Below are 19,918 nucleotides of genomic sequence, written 5' to 3'. Positions count from 1 at the left end.
AAAAGAGAGCCTTAAATCAGAAGTGCCTGACTCTGTGGTATAACACAAACTTGCAGCTTAAAGCAGATAACCCGTAAGTTGGAGAGGAAATGGTGTCTCACTAATTTAGAAGATCTTCACTTAGCCTGGAAAAAGAGTCTGTTGCTCTATAAAAAGCCCTCCATAAAGCTAGGACATCTTACTATTCAATAATAATAACTAATTGAAGAAAATAAGAACAACCAGAGGTTTCTTTTCAGCACTGTAGCCAGGCTGACAAAGAGTCAGAGCTCTATTGAGCCAAGTATTCCTTTAACTTTAACTAGTAATGACTTCATGACTTTCTTTGCTAATAAAATTTTAACTATTAGAGGAAAAAATTACTCATAACCATCCCAAAGACATATCGTTTTGGCTGCTTTCAGTAATGCTGGTATTTGGTTAGACTCTTTCTCTCCAATTGTTCTGTCTGAGTTATTTTCATTAGTTACTTCCTCCAAACCATCAACATGTCTATTAGACCCCATTCCTTCCAGGCTGCTCAAGGAAGCCCTACCATTAATTAATGCTTCGATCTTAAATATGATCAATCTATCTTTATTAGTTGGCTATGTACCACAGGCTTTTAAGGTGGCAGTAATTAAACCAGTACTTAAAAAGCCATCACTTGACCCAGCTATCTTAGCTAATTATAGGCCAATCTCCAACCTTCCTTTTCTCTCAAAAATTCTTGAAAGGGTAGTTGTAAAACAGCTAAATGATCATCTGCAGAGGAATGGTCTATTTGAAGAGTTTGTCAGGTTTTAGAATTCATCATAGTACAGAAACAGCATTAGTGAAGGTTACAAATGATCTTCTTATGGCCTCAGACAGTGGACTCATCTCTGTGCTTGTCCTGTTAGACCTCAGTGCTGCTTTTGATACTGTTGACCATAACATTTTATTACAGAGATTAGAGCATGCCATAGGTATTAAAGGCACTGCACTGCGGTGGTTTGAATCATATTTATCTAATAGATTACAATTTGTTCATGTAAATGGGGAGTCTTCTTCACAGACTAAGGTTAATTATGGAGTTCCACAAGGTTCTGTGCTAGGACCAATTTTATTCACTTTATACATGCTTCCCTTAGGCAGTATTATTAGAAAGCATTGCTTAAATTTTCATTGTTATGCAGATGATACCCAGCTTTATCTATCCATGAAGCCAGAGGACACACACCAATTAGTTAAACTGCAGGAATGTCTTACAGACATAAAGACATGGATGACCTCTAATTTCCTGCTTTTAAATTCAGATAAAACTGAAGTTATTGTACTTGCCCCCACAAATCTTAGAAACATGGTGTCTAACCAGATCCTTACTCTGGATGGCATTACCCTGACCTCTAGTAATACTGTGAGAAATCTTGGAGTCATTTTTGATCAGGATATGTCCTTCAATGCGCATATTAAGCAAATATGCAGGACTGCTTTTTTGCATTTGTGCAATATCTCTAAAATTAGAAAGGTCTTGTCTCAGAGTGATGCTGAAAAACTAATTCATGCATTTATTTCCTCTAGGCTGGACTACTGTAATTCATTATTATCAGGTTATCCTAAAAGTTCCCTGAAAAGCCGTCAGTTAATTCAAAATGCTGCAGCTAGAGTACTGATGGGGACTAGAAGGAGAGAGCATATCTCACCCATATTGGCCTCTCTTCATTGGCTTCCTGTTAATTCTAGAATAGAATTTATAATTCTTCTTCTTACTTATAAGGTTTTGAATAATCAGGTCCCATCTTATCTTAGGGACCTCATAGTACCATATCACCCCAATAGAGCGCTTCGCTCTCAGACTGCAGGCTTACTTGTAGTTCCTAGGGTTTTTAAGAGTAGAATTGGAGGCAGAGCCTTCAGCTTTCAGGCTCCTCTCCTGTGGAACCAGCTCCCAATTCGAAGCAGGGAGACAGACACCATCTCTACTTTTAAGATTAGGCTTAAAACTTTCCTTTTTGCTAAAGCTTATAGTTAGGGCTGGATCAGGTGACCCTGAACCATCCCTTAGTTATGCTGCTATAGACTTAGTCTGCTGGGGGGTTTCCATGATGCACTGAGTGTTTCTTTCTCTTTTTGCTCTGTATGCACCACTCTGCATTTAATCATTAGTGATTGATCTCTGCTCTTTTCCACAGCATGTCTTTTTCCTGATTCTCTCCCCTCAGTCCCAACCAGTCCCAGCAGAAGACTACCCCTCCCTGAGCCTGGTTCTGCTGGAGGTTTCTTCCTGTTAAAAGGGAGTTTTTGCTTCCCACTGTCGCCAAGTGCTTGCTCACAGGGGGTTGTTTTGACCGTTGGGGTTTTTCTGTAATTATTGTATGGCTTTTGCCTTACAATATAAAGCGCCTTGGGGCAACTGTTTGTTGTGATTTGGCGCTATATAAATAAAATTGATTTGATTTGATCATCAGGATCAAAGATCACACTTTGGTCCAGATCCAGATAATGCATTTGAAAAAAAAAACAAAAAAAACAACATAGATTTCTGAGGTTAAACTTACAACACATTAAAGGGAACTGCCAGATACAGTCCCCTTTAATGTGTTGTAATCTACTGAGTGCCCGAATGTTTGAGTGTCACTTATGACTTGTATGTTTTTATTGTTGTTCTTTTGTTTGTTTGTTTGGCACGCTCACAGTTAATCACATTATCATATCCGTGTCTATATGTGTATGGCAGCACAGCATGGATAACAGTGCACCATAAAACTCCCCTTCACTCAAAGAACAGAGTTTAATATCTGCAGGCCAGAATGCATCCTCAGATGTCAGATAACCCCCGAAAGCAGCCCACTTTATCTGAATTCCTATGTCTTAAAGCAATGAATAACACCTCAATAAATATGTTGATTCAGAGGCAGAATCCGATTACTTTACTGCTTCTCTCTCAGGTCTGTGGATCCTAAAGCAAACTCAAGAGGACAGCAGAATTCAGTGCAGTAAAACACTTTTGCTGAAACTCACAAGATGAAAGGACCAAGGTGCAACACTTGCACCTTAAAATCAAAATCTTAGATTTTTGACTCATGTCAAATTGATCACTTGATAAAAACAATAATTAATAAACAAACACTCATTAAAACTTCTATATTACAACCACAATCTGAAAAGTAGCTAATTAGTATATGTTCGTGGACTTGGACATTCCTGGGCAATGTTTCCTGGTTGCATGTAAAAATAAGCCCCTAATAGTCCCTGAGGCCCTTTGGTGCCTATCTTCAGATGAATGGTGTGGAGAAGCAAGGGCGTAGGTTTGGTCTCAGCTTTGGTAGGGACAATACCACCCCCCCGGCCCCCCTGCCCACCACCACCACCCCCTAACCCACTCATACCATTAGACGCACAAGTACAGCATAATACATAACATATGACGACATAATGCTGAATAATTTAACACTTTATTTACAATATTAAGCGTGTAGGCAAACAAACAAATAGCTTAAATAACAAAATTGCACCCAAAATCACGAATCTATTCGATAGGCCTACACCTGAGAGAACAAGACAACAAAAAAATACTTGTGGAGCTAACAAAAAAAAAAAAAGTTTTTGCAACCAAGATGTATAATTTATTCTCTTCATCAATAATGCAGTTGTAGGTATCTGGCAACCTAATTTAAAAAAAAAAAAGGGATTTCCAATGATATATATGGTGTATTACGGTAAACGAAGCCTGTGATGTCATAATGCAGAGGAAAAACATGGAAGTTTCACACTAATGCGCCGCTGATTCTCATTACCGTAAGTTCTCATGTAAGCCCTCACTCTGAAAAATTTAACACTGACAGCAAGCCAAGAACCCGTGCTTTCCAACAGCATGCTATATGTTGCATATATTACGGTAAAGTGCGTTCGGTGACTTTTGAAACGAGGCAAAAGTATGAAAAAGAGCGCAAAAGTGACAAAAAAGTACAGAGACAGACAGCAAACATAAATGTAGTAATTTCTGAGGAAAACACAGGATGTTAGTGTCATTTGTGAAGGTGTGTGTGGGTGTGCAGTTTATTTTAAGTGTGGCTCACAGCATTGTTCGCAAGCCCTCCACCCCGCCCTTCTTGTTTTTCTGCACCGGAGCAGTGTTGCCAGATATGAAATATGAAACTATCGTACCAAAACCTCAAAATGATCGTATTTTGGGAGAAATGATCGTACACAAACAAAACGCATACAACGTAGCTATTTAGCGTTTTTTTTTTTTTTTTTTTAATTTCCAAAGAATTTTATGTCACATTTTAAACAGTAATTATAGTAATGGGGAAACTAGAACGCACTACTAGAAAGATTTTTTTTTTCTGTGAAGGGACACAAACGTGTTAATTACCAGACTAGAAAGAGTCGAATTCAACCTCGAGGTCGCTGTCGTCATCCGATGCCATGGCCACTTGTGCAGATTTTGTTGAACACAGAAAAAATGTTGACACCTCCATAAGGAACTTGAACTTTTTTTTATTTTTCTTGTATATCTCTTTGCTCTTGTGTTTTGTTCGTTTGTTGTTGCATTTGTTGAAATAAAGTTTAAAAAAAAAAAAAGATGTTGGTTGGGGAATCTTCCTGTCACGGCACAGATTGGATGGGAACTCATTACTTTGTATGGAGAGGGGGCGGGCTTTCAAATGACGTTGTCCCGGGCGGCCAAAGCTGTGTGTGTTGTGTCTTTGATGCCGCCTGAGTGCAACGCCTGCAAAATGATTCTTGGGTGTCAGAGAGAGATGCGTGTTTGGGCAACCAACTGAAATTATCGTACATATTGGATTTTTTCCCATTATTGATTGTACATCGTACAGATGGCAAAACTATCGTACAAATACGATAATTATCGTACATCTGGCAACACTGCACTGGAGCCACCCATCCTCTGCGCTCCGGGACCTCCCACTTTACAAATTAAGCACTGCCTGCCACGAGATGCGCTTTGTTTACGGCCATGTGAGAAGAATGTGAGCCAATGAAATTGCAACATGGGTAACCCTGTCACTCTGGCACGTCGAAAACACAAAACGTGACGACTAAAATTATAGTATCGAGTTCGCAAAAAAAAATAGTGAATGATTTTGTTATATAAACAAAAATGCTAAATATTGGTAGGGACTATTTTGCCATCCCAAAATAATGGTTGTGACTTGTACCTATGGTCCATATGCAAACCTACGCCCCTGTGGAGAAGAGTTTAAAGTTGGCCACTCACTGAACGATGATGCAATATGAGGGTGTATTTTGCCGCAGACATACAGAAACACATCATATTGCCATGTGTGTTCAGCTCCTGTGGTCCGAACGTTTTCTTGGTGAAATCAGGCCGCCACGCTGTATTTTGTGCATGTTCAAAATTTCTGCAACAATAGCAGCTGCTGTATTTCTTGTATCACATCACAATGCACACAGCGTGCTGTGAAATAGATGTTATTACAGGCAGACATGCACGTTCAGGGGTGCACATATACACCCGCTCAAACACATTGCACCTGAAGGAAACTGGAGCAACCAAAAGTCTAGTGAACTGTGGGCATCCCCTTGCCCTTTTGCAGCCCTTGGGGTCCTTAACACTCAAGCACTCTTTCATGGGCGCAATTTGGTGGGGGATAGGGGGGACATGTCCCCCCCACCTTTTCAACCGGGGGGACAGAATATGGTATGTCTCCCCCACCTTCTGACATATATGTGTGTACTTGAAACATGCTATGCCAGTCTTATGTGCAAACCATGTCAGTCTTATGTGCTTAACCATGTCAGAATAGTATCTTTGTTTCTGCAAGTTTGTATTTTTAGCAGCATTGACTTGTTTACAACACCTGTTTCTTGTTTGTTGCATTCAGAATTTTCTGGGACTGCATTTGCCCAGATTTGAAACCAAAAATAGTTGTCTCTAGGGACTAGTGTCTACACATAAGTATCAATGGACCATATGCTAATTTACTAAATTCTGAAAGTTAGAAAAGGAAATCAGAAACGCTATCTGGGACCTTAGAAAGCCCATCTGCAATTATTGCTTGATCTCCAAAATCAGTCTATGCAAGCGAAATTATGTTCAGTATGAGTGTTGTCATTAGTGCCACTTCAAAAATTAAACTCATGATAAGTAATTTATCGTAAACTTATGATCTGTTGTTTTTCAAACTTATGCAAAAACAAATCTTGAGAAAATAAAATACAGTATGCGATAGTTAATAATTATTAAGAGCCTGTTCTTTCATATTTCTGAATACATTTTACCATATTGTGGTTGTCTTTTTTTTTTTTTTTATGAGAACTCAACCTATCATTCTTTTGAGTTCTACACATGTGGTGATACCTTATTTACACCAGGATGTTAATACGAGGGCTGTCCGTAAAGTATAGGTCCTTTTTATTTTTTCAAAAACTATATGGATTTCATTCATATGTTTTTACGTCAGACATGCTTGAACCCTCGTGCGCATGCGTGAGTTTTTCCACGCCTGTCGGTGACGTCATTCGCCTGTGAGCACTCCTTGTGGGAGGAGTCGTCCAGCCCCTCGTCGGAATTCCTTTGTCTGAGAAGTTGCTGAGAGACTGGCGCTTTGTTTGATCAAAATTTTTTCTAAACCTGTGAGACACATTGAAGTGGACATGGTTCGAAAAATTAAGCTGGTTTTCAGTGAAAATTTTAACAGCTGATGAGAGATTTTGAGGTGATTCTGTCGCTTTAAGGACTTTTCACGGTGCGAGACGTCGCGCAGCGCTCTCAGGCGCCGTCATCAGCCTGTTTCAAGCTTAAAACCTCCACATTTCATGCTCTATTGATCCAGGATGTCGTGAGAGAACAGAGACGTTTCAGAAGAAGTCGGTTTCAGCATTTTATCCGGATATTCCACTGTTAAAGGAGATTTTTTTAATGAAAGACGTGCGGACGGGTCCGTGCGTCGGGACGCAGCCGACGCGGTGCGGCAGCACAGGAAAAACACCACCGTGTTGATAACCATTTGTTAAAATCCAGTTGGCTTTTGATGGCTTTCAGTGGAGTGAGTATATGAGAAATTGTTTATCAGCTGGAGATGTTCCAACTTGTCCTTAAGGCTTCCAGCAGAGGTGTTTTTCCTGTGGCGGAGCGTCGCGGCGGCTGCGAGCCAACGCTGCAATCCGCCGCTGCAATCCGCCCGCACGTCTTTCATTAAAAAAATCTCCTTTAACAGTGGAATATCCGGATAAAATGCTGAAACCGACTTCTTCTGAAACTTCTCTGTTCTCTCACGACGTCCTGGATCAACAGAGCCTGAAATGTGGAGGTTTTAAGCTTGAAACAGGCTGATGACGCTGCCTGAGAGCGCTGCGCGACGTCTCGCACCGTGAAAAGTCCTTAAAGCGACAGAATCACCTCAAAATCTCTCATCAGCTGTTAAAATTTTCACTGAAAACCAGCTTAATTTTTCGAACCATGTCCACTTCGATGTGTCTCACAGGTTTAGAAAAAATTTTGATCAAACAAAGCGCCAGTCTCTCAGCAACTTCTCAGACAAAGGAATTCCGACGAGGGGCTGGACGACTCCTCCCACAAGGAGTGCTCACAGGCGAATGACGTCACCGACAGGCATGGAAAAACTCACGCATGCGCACGAGGGTTCAAGCATGTCTGACGTAAAAACATATGAATGAAATCCATATAGTTTTTGAAAAAAATAAAAAGGACCTATACTTTACGGACAGACCTCGTAAAATCAATGTTGGCTATTCTCAGTATAAAGTACTTATATCCACAGTTTCAAATTGCACAAGTCAAATGGTGTCCACTTTATGGTCTTCTCAAAACATTAAAATTACTGTTCTGGATGCTCAGAATGCATCTGAGCTCATCTAGAAACCGCTGGCTTCTGGAGGCCTAAAGTGGCCCCCAGACCCCCCGCCTATGGGCTTCAGCCCGGCGGGCCTCACACTCCCCCCCCCCCCCCCCCAATTTCTAGTTCTAAATTGCACCCTTGCACTCTTTGTGCTGGATCATGCATAGAAATGCACCTCATGGCCAAAATGTCAAAGCTGACCCTCCCTTATAATGCAAGTTATACAGAAAAACAAATAACAACACCCTCTTCTGTTGTCATAGTCCACCAGGCTTCTATAAAATAACAAAGTTTAGCTTTAAAGGACTTCCAAGGTGCACACTGTGTCCATGAAGAGTTGGAATGGTCATAGAGATGGCAAAATGGGGGGGGGGGGGGGGAGCATTTTGTGGCTGACATCTTATTGGGTACACATGGCATATGAATTGTTCTGATGTTTGATTAGTTTGTGTGCATGAAGTAAATTATATTTCAATAATTTTGGAAGCACATGCCGCCCAGTCATTAGAAAAGCCATGTAGCGGCTCATATGATGCACCTTTGTCTAAGCAAACAGAACTGATTATGTGGTTAATACATTTGTGTTTTATTATCCACATTAAAAACCCATTAATGCCATGTATCACACAGGATGTCATTTTCTATCTCAAGCCTCTGTGTGCACTTGGCAATGTAGCACAGTGCCAAGTCTCCCAACACATCTCGTGAACATGGAAAATAATTGTATATTTTGCACACACCATTGGATTTTTCCCCCTAGAAACCAGTTCATCCGTCACTATTTCAGGCACACTGACTGACTTGACTGTCAGTCATGTGAGTGAGATTACTTCAGTTATACTGGTCCGATTGTTAGCAAAGGTGGTATAGGCATTATGCATTGTGACCCCCAATAAGCTTACTGATTTTGGGGGCAAGAGATCAAAAGTCAAGGTCACGGGTCCATACCTAAATCTTCCAGATTACTTCAGTTGTGGCAGCCTGACTGCTATCAAACTTGGCACATGCATTACACATAGTGTCCCAAAGAATTCTGTTGTTTTGGGGGCCAAATATCAAGGTCACTAAAGTGTAGCTTAGCAGTTTAACAAGAAATTATTGTGCTCATAGTTTTTACCGATTGTCACCAAAGGTGTGTGTTATTCATAATAACTCCAAGAAGCCTAAAGACAAAATCTGCTAGATCTGCAGACAAAGTGGTACAGAGGAGGGTTTTATTAAAAAGACCTGAGCATTCAGCTAGAATTTCCTAGAGGGTACATCTGAAATGCAAGCCTATATTTGGTGTTTTGGTGAAAGAAAATCCTCCTCTATACCTCTACATCATGAAGCTGTATAACTGGGGACACAAAATGCAAAACATGCACTATGCACAATTTCTCTAATCACAGCCAAAGAAGCCTACAAGTTCTTCCGGTGTCTTTGTGGCTTTCCTCACTCTTTTGCTTGTTGCACTCAGTCACTCAATTTTTGAGGAATGTCTACTCCACACAAATTTACCATAGAGTGGCATACTGTTTGAATTTCCTCATAACTGATGTAAATCAAGTCCACGACATATTCAGGACTTGGAAATGTTCATGTATCCATCCCCTGACTTGTCTGAAGAAAACTGGCAATTAAACTGATTATTTACAGGTATTATGCCAAAGGGGCCCATTATTTATGCAACACATCATCTTGGCGTTTATATTTTTAATTCATTTATATCAAATTGCAGAGATGTGCTTTGAGTTTGAGTTTAAGGAAGATCATTTTAGACAATTTTATATTATATATATATACAAATTTCAAAGGAATCAGTGAAAGGCCAACATCACAAAATTCATGTCAGTGAGTGCATGTAAACTCCTGACCTCAAATGAATATATATTTCCATAATTTGGAGCCACTCTCCATAAGTAATCTTCTTTAGAAAGCTATCATTTTCATCATTTCTTCAATGCATCCAGTGGTTTGTGTTTATCCGCCCACAGCATCTCAGCAGCATACTAATCAAGATACTAGAAAATCTCATTTTCACAAGACAAACAAGAGGTCACTTATTTCACTGTCGTATTTGTCTGGTTCCTTAAAGTTTTTTTTCATCTTTAAAAAATAAAAACATTGGCAATTCCAACCCTGAGATTTTGAATGTATTATTCTTTAAAGTACAAGTCACTGTATTATTCCCCTCAGCTGTTTCAGATTAGACATTCTTTAAAGGGGGGGACTAATGGGTTCAAGCAAGAGGAACAGAACATATCAAAAATAAAACTGTGATATTTGTGTGCTGAATATTTAAAAGCTTCACACTTGTATTATACAAACAAAGCTCCAATTTTCCATGACAGGAAATAAATAATTATTAATATAGTATAACAATGATTTACAGAATCCCAAATGAAGAAGTACTGTACAAGATGGTAGTAGTGAAAAAAAAATGATAATGATAATGAAGATAGGGAAGCATGGTGGATTAGTGGTTGGCACTGTTGCCTCACAACAAGAGGGTCATGGGATCAATTCCCACCTGTAGCATTTCTGTGTGGAATTTGCATGTTCTTCCTGTGTTACACTTTCCCTGCTCCAGCTTCCTGGAGCAGCAGGGTGGGTGGTTATGGTTAGGGTTGGGGGAAGGATTAGGGTTAGATTATGGTTAAGGTTAGGGTTGGGGGTAGGGGTAGGTTCGTAATAGTCAGTTTAAAAAAAAAAAACACCGTCACAAAAATTTTAATAATTTTATGATCGGAGCACGAAGAAAAGGTGAGACTGGGCTGAACTTCAACTGCCCCTGCTTCTAATTTTCATCATGCATGTGATAAGATTCTTCTCTGCCAAAGCCTAGGCAGGTCCAGCAGGTGGCAGTCTTTAGTGAGTGTCAGACAGGTCACTGGCATATGACCCAAGAAAACCAAACTTGCATTGTGGATTGATCTGATATGTCAAAGTCAACCCGTCTGTAAACAATTTATCCACTTTGGTGAGTAACAAGTTGATAGTATTTATCGATTCTTTTTTGTCATCTTGTTAACCTAGATGCATTTATCTTTTCATTCACTCATTGCATTTTACAGGATATTCAAAAAACGTATATAGATTATTCTATGCAACAAGACCAGACATGTCCAACAGGTGGCAGATTGATATATGATTTATTAATAAAGCAATGCAAACTTACTGTGAGCAACATGATAGCATTCATTGTTGAATAATGTTAACAAGCCAGATTATCATCACAAAAAATTGTAGTGAAACGTACAAAACGTAATGCAAAAATATTAAATGTAATAAAAAAACATCCTATGTACTTGTAGGCTGGCAAGCAGTGATGATGATATCTTAATTTATTTTAGGTCTTCTGAATCAACACAGGGACAAAATTATATTATATTATTTGACACACCAAATATTTTTATTTATTTGTTTTCAGATTGTATTTAAGGAGGATCATTTTAGATTTTTTTAATATAGAGAAGCCTGTCATGAACTGGTGCTATACAAATTAATAAATTTGATTTGATTTTAATAATAAATTTGAAAAGCTAAGGGGGTGATTACTTTTGCTAGACATTGTATCTATTCTATCCACTCACTGCATTTTCCTAGGTACATGCCTTGGGTTTTCAAAGCCTAGGAATAAAAGTGGAGTTTGTTGAATAGGATGTTGCAGGGTCCCAAGTTCAGTGTGAATGTCCTCCAAGAATCACAGTGGTCGTGGATGATTCAGATGGGTTTTTTTAACACGCCAATAGGATTACAGTTATATTAATATAAGAAACGAGTTGTTGCAGATTCATAGGTCTCTGATTCTAAAGCAGTTGTTCTCCATAAGCACTGCAAACCTGTTCTTCAGAGAAATCAAGGACAAAATCTGCAGTGTATTATTACAGTCTGCATGATAAAGATATCAAAAAACCCACAGAAGTTTTGAAAATAGTCCTATTGTTATTTGTTTATATACTTTCCCACAAGAAATCACTTACCACTATATTGCTATGCATGCCCATGGTGGATTTGGCTCATTGCTTGGATGAAAGCTTCCCTATTCTTTGTCATATGAGAAAGTGACACTCCAATCTTCTGATCTTGGCAGTTTAAATTCAGACCGTGATGCCTTCCCTCAGACCACAAGGGAAATTAATAAATGATTAAAGTCTAGTGGAGTCAAGGGAAAGAATGGTAAAGAGGTATTATGGTATATTGCTGAAGGATGCTATCTCACTTCACTCAGGGTTATGTCTGTGTCTTCTAGCATGTACTGAGAGGAGGCAACAACGGGAAGGTGTTTTGTTGACAGGTGTCTCAAGTGATGAAAGGACACTGTGGAAAAAAAGCTGTCTGATTACATTATCAAAAAACCCCTGAAGGCACTTGGAGATCTTGTAAATCAGCAGTAAAAACGTGGATGTTTACAAAACCTGGCAGTCTGCCAGATAAGATACTGACAGCTATATGGCAGTAAAGTATTTCCAAAAACATGCTGCTTTGAAATTCCAAATTTTCAGAGGGTTTTCAAAGTCAAAACTGGCCCTAAGTGAGATTTAAAGACTTTTTCCACAAGCTCACTGGGATGTTCTCGTGGCTTGCAAGTGCTTGAATATTTGACAAGATTGTTTTGCTGAGACATATTTTGAAAGAAATGATTTGAAAATATGAATTATTTAAAGAATTTTTTATTTCATATGGTCTCCGGAGCAGCATTATCTAATTTACTCCTCAGAAAGTAGCACAAAGAATAATCTTGCCTCAGATCTTTTTCAGTGTTTGTGGCTTATTTGGAGGCTTTTGTGGTGTGAAATAAATCTTTATACACAAATATATACAGTCAGGTATATTTGGGTAATTTTACCTCTACCACTCACAGTGGAGATGAAATGAAACCATCAAGATGTGCTTGTAGCCCTGAGATGGATTGGCATCATGCCCAGGTTGTACCCCGCCTCTTGTCATGTGACAAGCTCCAAACCCCCCATGACCCTTGACTGGAGTAAGCTGCAGTCTTATAAAGTACCTCAAAGTGATACTTGAGTAAAAGTACAAGTATCTTACCATAAAATTACTTTGTTAAAAGTTAAAGTCTCCTTTAAAAATATTACTTGAGTAAAAGTCTTAAAGTATTTGACATTTACTGTACTTAAGTATCAAAAGTGTGTGTACTGTCATTTCAGGTGCACCCGTTTGTTCGGGTTCACCACAGTGGATACAGCCAGGTCTGCACTGGTACTTGGCACAAGTGTTACGCCGGATGCCCTTCCTGACGCAACTCCAGTTTCACCTGGAGAAATGCACACAGAGGTGATCCAAAGAGGTCTCCCATCCAAGTACTAACCAGATGCCACACTGCTTAGCTTCTGAGATCTGACAGGATCAAGAACACACAGAGCAGGCTGGCTCCACTTAAGTATCAAAAGTAAATTTCTCATATAAAATGTACTTTAAGTATAAGTATTAAGTAAAAGCAAAATCCAAAATGAGTTGAGAGTGAAACAGTGACACAAAAAGAAAGCCAGTGATATCTGGAGAAACCAGGAGGGAGACTCAGCCCCTATTAAAGGCTGGATCAGCCTCTCACGGAGCAGTTGGTGTTGGTGACGGGATGAGTGAGCAACAAGTGGATGTATATAGCTGTAAATAAAGTTGTCATTCTTTTTCTGAAGATAAAGTCTTTTCCCTGGAAGACCAACACACTCTTTTCTGTTAAACACAACAGCCAGGCTTGTGAAACAGAACATTTATAGCTACACAGTTGTGCCAAATTTAAGGAAAAAAAAAAAAAAAAATTACAACTGCAGTTGAAAGAAAATAGTACACTGTGGGAGTGTTTATTGATATACGCAAAGCATTTGATACTATAAATCATGAGTTATTACTAAAATTATATAAGTATGGGAATAGGGGCACAGCACACCAGTGGCTTCAATGTTCTATCACAAATCAGCAGTACGTACGTATAAATGGGCTAAGTTCTGATTATAGAGAGGTTAAATGTGGAGTTCCGCAAGGATCGGTTTTAGGGCCTTTGCTTTTTCTTTTGTTTATTAATGACATATGTGAATCTTCTAAAATGGAAAATGTTTATTGTTTGCAGATGAAACCAATATATATTATTCGGGAAGTAGTCTGTTGGAAATAACATAAGTAATAGTGGAAGAAATGATAAAAGTGAGAAATTGGTTTAAGGAAAATAAGTTGGCTTTAAACTGGGATAAATCAAACTATATGATCTTTGGTAATGATCCTGTTAATTCTAGAATAGAATTTAAAATTCTTCTTCTTACTTATAAGGTTTTGAATAATCAGGTCCCATCTTATCTTAGGGACCTCGTAGTACCATATCACCCCAATTGAGCGCTTCGCTCTCAGACTGCAGGCTTACTTGTAGTTCCTAGGGTTTGTAAGAGTAGAATGGGAGGCAGAGCCTTCAGCTTTCAGGCTCCTCTCCTGTGGAACCAGCTCCCAATTCAGATCAGGGAGACAGACACCCTCTCTACTTTTAAGATTAGGCTTAAAACTTTCCTTTTTGCTAAAGCTTATAGTTAGGGCTGGATCAGGTGACCCTGAACCATCCCTTAGTTATGCTGCTATAGACGTAGACTGCTGGGGGGTTCCCATGATGCACTGTTTTTTTTCTCTTTTTGCTCTGTATGCACCACTCTGCATTTAATCATTAGTGATCGATCTCTGCTCCCCTCCACAGCATGTCTTTTTCCTGGTTCTCTCCCTCAGCCCCAACCAGTCCCAGCAGAAGACTGCCCCTCCCTGAGCCTGGTTCTGCTGGAGGTTTTTCCTGTTAAAAGGGAGTTTTTCCTTCCCACTGTAGCCAAGTGCTTGCTCACAGGGGGTCGTTTTGACCGTTGGGGTTTTACATAATTATTGTATGGCCTTGCCTTACAATATAAAGCGCCTTGGGGCAACTGTTTGTTGTGATTTGGCGCTATATAAAAAAATTGATTGATTGATTGATTGATTAATCAATGGAATCAATGGAAAAATGATAATGTGAAAATTAACATTGATGGAGTTATTATTGAAAGAGTTAATGAAGTTAAGTTTCTTGGTGTAGTGTTTGATGAAAAGCTAAATTGGAAAGCTCACATAGATTACATAACAAAGAAAGTTAGCAAAAGCATTGGTATTTTATTTAAAGTAATAGATTTGTTTGAATGTAATTAGTTGTGCATGTTGTATTGTCAATGATTCTCCCATACTTCAGTTATTGTTCTGAAGTCTGGGGAAATGCATATAACAGTACTACTAAGCCATTGTTTTTGCTACAAAAGATAGCCATTAGAATAGCCAACAAAATGTTGTGTGGGCCACTGAAGAGGAGGTACTGCTGGCCCACCACCACCAGATGGCGCCCTGCTTGAAGTGCGGGCTTCAAGCAGGAGAGGGCGTCATAGCAACCGGGAGTGACAGCTGTCACTCGTCATCAGCACCAGCTATTACTCATGCACATCACATCACCACCACCATAAAGGCCGGACTGCAACTCCACCTCCCCGCCGAGAAATCAGCTACCAGAAGAGGTAATTTCTCTGCTAAACTTAACTCTGACTTATAGTCTGATACCTTTTTGCAGCCGTTTTCCTGTAGTGGTGCCTTATCTGTGGGATTGGCCTTTGGTGTGATCAGTGACGGCTTCGCTTCACACCCCAACCAGATAAGTGGTTAGACAGGAGCTGCACGAGTGTGTGATTGGAGGTGGAGGTGCTCCCTCCCAAAAGAACACAGACTGTGGGATTACTGAGTGTGCGAACTCACACTCATCTATACTGTTTCTGTTCTCTGCCAGCAGTACTAGGTCTGACAGCTGGAAACGGTGGCCACCTGGGGATCCAGGACTTGGCGGCTCCGGTGTTCTTCAGATCCGTTGGCGGTGAGGGCCGTGTGGGATCCGGCTTGGTTCTGGAAGGATGTCTCCTATCCTCAAGCCTGCCCACACGTCACTCAACATATAATTGTTTGTAGTACCAAAACTGTATTTGTCTGTATTCCGTTGTGCACTTCACAACATTAAATTGTTACTGTTTGGCTTATCCATTGCCCGTTCATTTAACGCCCCCTGTTGTGGGTCCGTGTTCCTACATCTTCACAACAGAATTTCTCGGCCAGCGTCATGGATCCCGAGGGGCGTCAACCATCGCTTGAACAGCCAATGGAAGAGCGAGGTGCACAGGCGTCAGCAGGAGGCGTGTTAGGTGAGCTGCAGCAAATCTTAACCGCTTTCACTGCTCGGTTGGACTTAGTCACCGAGCAGAGCGTTATTCTTAATCGGAGGATGGAGGCTCTCACCACCCAGGTGGAAGCGCATGCTCAGGGCGCTGCTGCAGCACCTCCTCCTGCTGACCGAATGCCAGAAACAGACGTTCCACTGGTCATTCAACCAACCCCCCCACCTTCCCCTGAAGCATACATAAGCCCTCCGGAGCCGTACGGAGGCTGTGTTGAGACGTGCGCGCACTTCTTGATGCAGTGCTCGCTCGTCTTTTCACAGTGTCCCGTCATGTACGCGTCAGACGCTAGCCGGATGGCTTACGTTATAAATTTGCTTCGAGGAGAGGCACGCGCCTGGGCTACGGCGCTCTGGGACCAGAATTCCCGGCTCCTAACGACATATACTGGGTTTGTGAGGGAGTTCCAACAGGTGTTCGACCACCCTCATAGAGGCGAGACCGCTTCAAGCGTGCTGCTGTCGATAAGACAGGGGTTGTCGGAGCGCAGCTAAGTATGCAGTCGACTTCTGCATTGCGGCAGTGTGAGCCGGCTGGAATGCTGTTGCGCTCTGCGCTGCCTTTGTAAACGGACTGTCTCTGGTCCTTAAGGAGCACCTGGTAGTGAAGGACGAGCCGTGGGATTTAGACGGGCTTATCGACCTGGTTATACGGTTACACAACAGAATAACAGAACACCGACGGAAGCGAGACGAAGGGTGTGGCCAGGCACAAGCCGTCCCTCTTCCTCCCGGGTCTGAAAGGGAGCCGTCTTCCCCACGCTTCACAGCCAGGGTACTCCACGTGACGACAGCTCCCCCTGCTGATGTTGCTATGGAAATGAGCAGGGCCAAAAGGCAATCAGATCAGAGACAAAGGAGGCTGGTCCGTGGGGAGTGTTTTCTCTGCAGCTCAACCGAGCACACACAGAAAAAATGCCCCAAACGGTCAATACAGCAGCACTCGTCCTTAGAGACTGGGCTAAGGGTGGGTCACAATACCCACGCGGGGAGACCCCGAAAATCTGCGCGCATCCCAGTCACGATCCTGAGTGGGGGTCTAACCCTTCATGCCCCAGCACTGGTGGACACGGGGTCGGAGGGGAATCTGCTGGACAGCAGATGCGCAAGGGAAGTCGGGCTCCCTCTAGTGGCTCTACCTTCACCTTTGAAGGTACAGGCACTAGATGGCACCCTTCTTCCATTAATCACACACCAGACACAGCCAGTGTGTCTGGTGACAGCCAGTGACACTGGTGGTGTCTGGTAATCACAGGGAGGAGATTGTGTTTTATGTAACACCTTCTACCTCCCGTGTGATACTGGGTTATCCTTGGATGATAAAACACAATCCCCGGATTGATTGGCCGTCTGGGGTTGTGGCTCAGTGGAGCGAAACCTGCCACCGGCAATGTCTCGGATCCTCGGTTCCGCCTGGTGTGACAGCTAGTGAGGAGGTTAAAGTCCCCCCCAATCTGATGGCATTGCCAAGTGAGTAGTACGATCTTGCTGACGTTTTCAGCAAAGATCTGGCGCTCACCCTTCCCCCGCACCGTCCGTACGATTGTGCCATTGATTTGATCCCGGGCATTGAGTACCCGTCCAGCAGGCTGTACAACCTCTCACGTCCTGAGCGAGAATCAATGGAGACCTACATCCGGGACTCATTAGCTGCCGGGCTGATCCGCAACTCCACCTCCCCGATGGGTGCAGGTTTCTTTTTCGTGGGCAAAAAGGACGGCGGACTCCATCCATGCATTGATTACAGGGGGCTGAACGAGATCACAATTCGCAACCGATACCCTCTGCCCCTGTTAGATTCAGTGTTCACGCCCCTGCATGGAGCCCAAATTTTCACAAAACTGGATCTTAGGAATGCGTACCACCTGGTTCGGATCCGGAAGGGAGACGAATGAAAGACGGCATTTAACACCCCGATAAGTCACTTTGAGTACCTGGTCATGCCGTTCGGCCTCACTAACACCCCGCGACGTTCCAAGCTTTGGTTAATGACGTCTTGCGGGACTTCCTGCATCGGTTTGTCTTCGTATATCTAGACGATATACTCATCTTTTCCCCGGATCCTGAGACTCATGTTACGCATGTACGTCAGGTCCTGCAGCGGTTGTTGGAGAACCGCCTGTTTGAGAAGGGCGAGAAGTGCGAGTTCCACCGTACTTCTTTGTCCTTCCTGGGGTTCATCATCTCCTCGAACGCCGTCGCACCCGATCTGGCCAAGGTAGCGGCGGTGAGAGATTGGCCACAACCAACAAACCGTAGGAAACTACAACAGTTCCTCGGTTTTGCTAATTTTTACCGGAGGTTCATCAAGGGCTATAGTCAGGTGGTTAGCCCCCTGACAGCCCTGACCTCCACTAAAGTCCCCTTCACCTGGTCGGATCGGTGCGAAGCCGCGTTTGAACCGCCGGTACCAAAACTGTATTTGTCTGTATTCCGTTGTGCACTTCACAACATTAAATTGTTACTGTTTGGCTTATCCATTGCCCGTTCATTTAACGTCCCCTGTTGTGGGTCCGTGTTCCTACATCTTCACAACACAAAAAATGTTACAGAGAGCATACTAACAATCTGTTTACTGCAGCCAATCAATTAAAATTTAAAGATTTTGTTGACTCAAAAATTGCTCTTATTATGTGGAAAACTAAGCATGGAAAACTGTAACGAACATTACATAGGTGAGACTAAGCAGCCGTTACACAAAAGGCTATACCAGCACCGCAGAGAGGGTGCCGGTGGACCTCAGTCTGCAGTTCATCTCCACCTTAAAGACACTAACCACACTTTTGAGGACAAGGAAGTTAAAATCTTAGCCAGAGAAAGGAAATGGTTTGAGAGAGGAGTGAAGGAGGCATTGTATGTGAAACAGTTGAAACCCAGCCTTAACCGGGGAGGGGGTCTGAGGCACGCTTTGTCCCCTGTTTACAATAGGGTACTCAGGTCAAAGCAGTTTCAGTCTTTTGTTCATGGTAATGAGTCATTCACGTCATCAGGAGAGTCATCAGAGGGGCCGTCAGGAGAGGCGTCAGTCCCATCATTAGGAGGGACAGCTGCCCTGTCATTAGGAGGGTGCTACTAGAGCACAATAGGTGCTAATTAGAGCAATTGTCTAGTCACTAGCCTATAGCAGTCTGCCTCTCGGTAGGAGGGGTCTGGATAGGTTTAAAACTCCAGCTTTTGTGTCTTCTGTTATTCTTCTCTACAAGAGTCAAGACAGAAGTCAGACTACCACAGCAAGAATTTTAGCTGAGGAAGCTTCTGCGATTTGAAGCAAAATGTCCTCGCGTCAAGCAACCCAGTCCAGTTGAAGATTCAAGCTTCTCTACTATGGAAACCACCTGGACAACTGAGAGCCTTCACGGAAACTAAGCGTGGTATTTTACCAGATGAAGTCCAAAATTTATTCAGTCTTGTTGTTACACAGGCCACTTGCCATACAAGAAAATATAACTTTCAGGTTAAGTTCTCACAAATCATTATGAAACCAAAGTGTCCCTCTGTGTATGGAGTTAAGTTTTAGAATGCACTGACTGAAGAAATTAAATGTTGTACAAATGTTTACAAGTTCAAAAAAATGTATAAGGATAAAATGATGAGAGAATACATTAAATTATAAGAAAAGTGAATACAGCTGCTGAAATGTAAGACAATTATGTCACTGTTAGTTTATTTGATGTTTGGTGACTGACGAAGAGACAGTGTTTGGGTTGGAATTGTGGATGTTTATGGCTGTTTTTTTATGAATTTATGATATAAGGGACAATGTTTACAAGACTTACCTTCTTTTCTTCCTTGTTCATGGAATTTTTTGTTCATGAATGAATAAAGTAAAGTAAGTAAGTAAGTTTTACATATTGTAGTAACTGGTAACGAAGATGGTTAAGGGAAATGTATCTGA

The 19,918-nt window shown here is 41.7% G+C and overlaps 1 long non-coding RNA gene across 1 annotated transcript; it reads right to left on the bottom strand.

Annotated features, from left to right (window-relative positions):
* Window positions 1-1,605: 1,605 nt before the first annotated feature.
* LOC117524945 lies at window positions 1,606-19,654 on the bottom strand. The gene is made up of 3 exons (XR_004564914.1): window positions 19,443-19,654; window positions 18,029-18,031; window positions 1,606-1,616 (listed from the first exon to the last, which is right to left on the bottom strand). It is a non-coding gene; the product is annotated as an uncharacterized LOC117524945 (long non-coding RNA).
* Between the last annotated feature and the right edge of the window lie 264 nt (window positions 19,655-19,918).

The sequence above is a fragment of the Thalassophryne amazonica genome, chromosome 14, assembly GCF_902500255.1.
Source record: "Thalassophryne amazonica chromosome 14, fThaAma1.1, whole genome shotgun sequence".
NCBI lineage: Eukaryota > Metazoa > Chordata > Actinopteri > Batrachoidiformes > Batrachoididae > Thalassophryne > Thalassophryne amazonica.
This window is presented reverse-complemented; position numbering and strand designations above follow the sequence as displayed.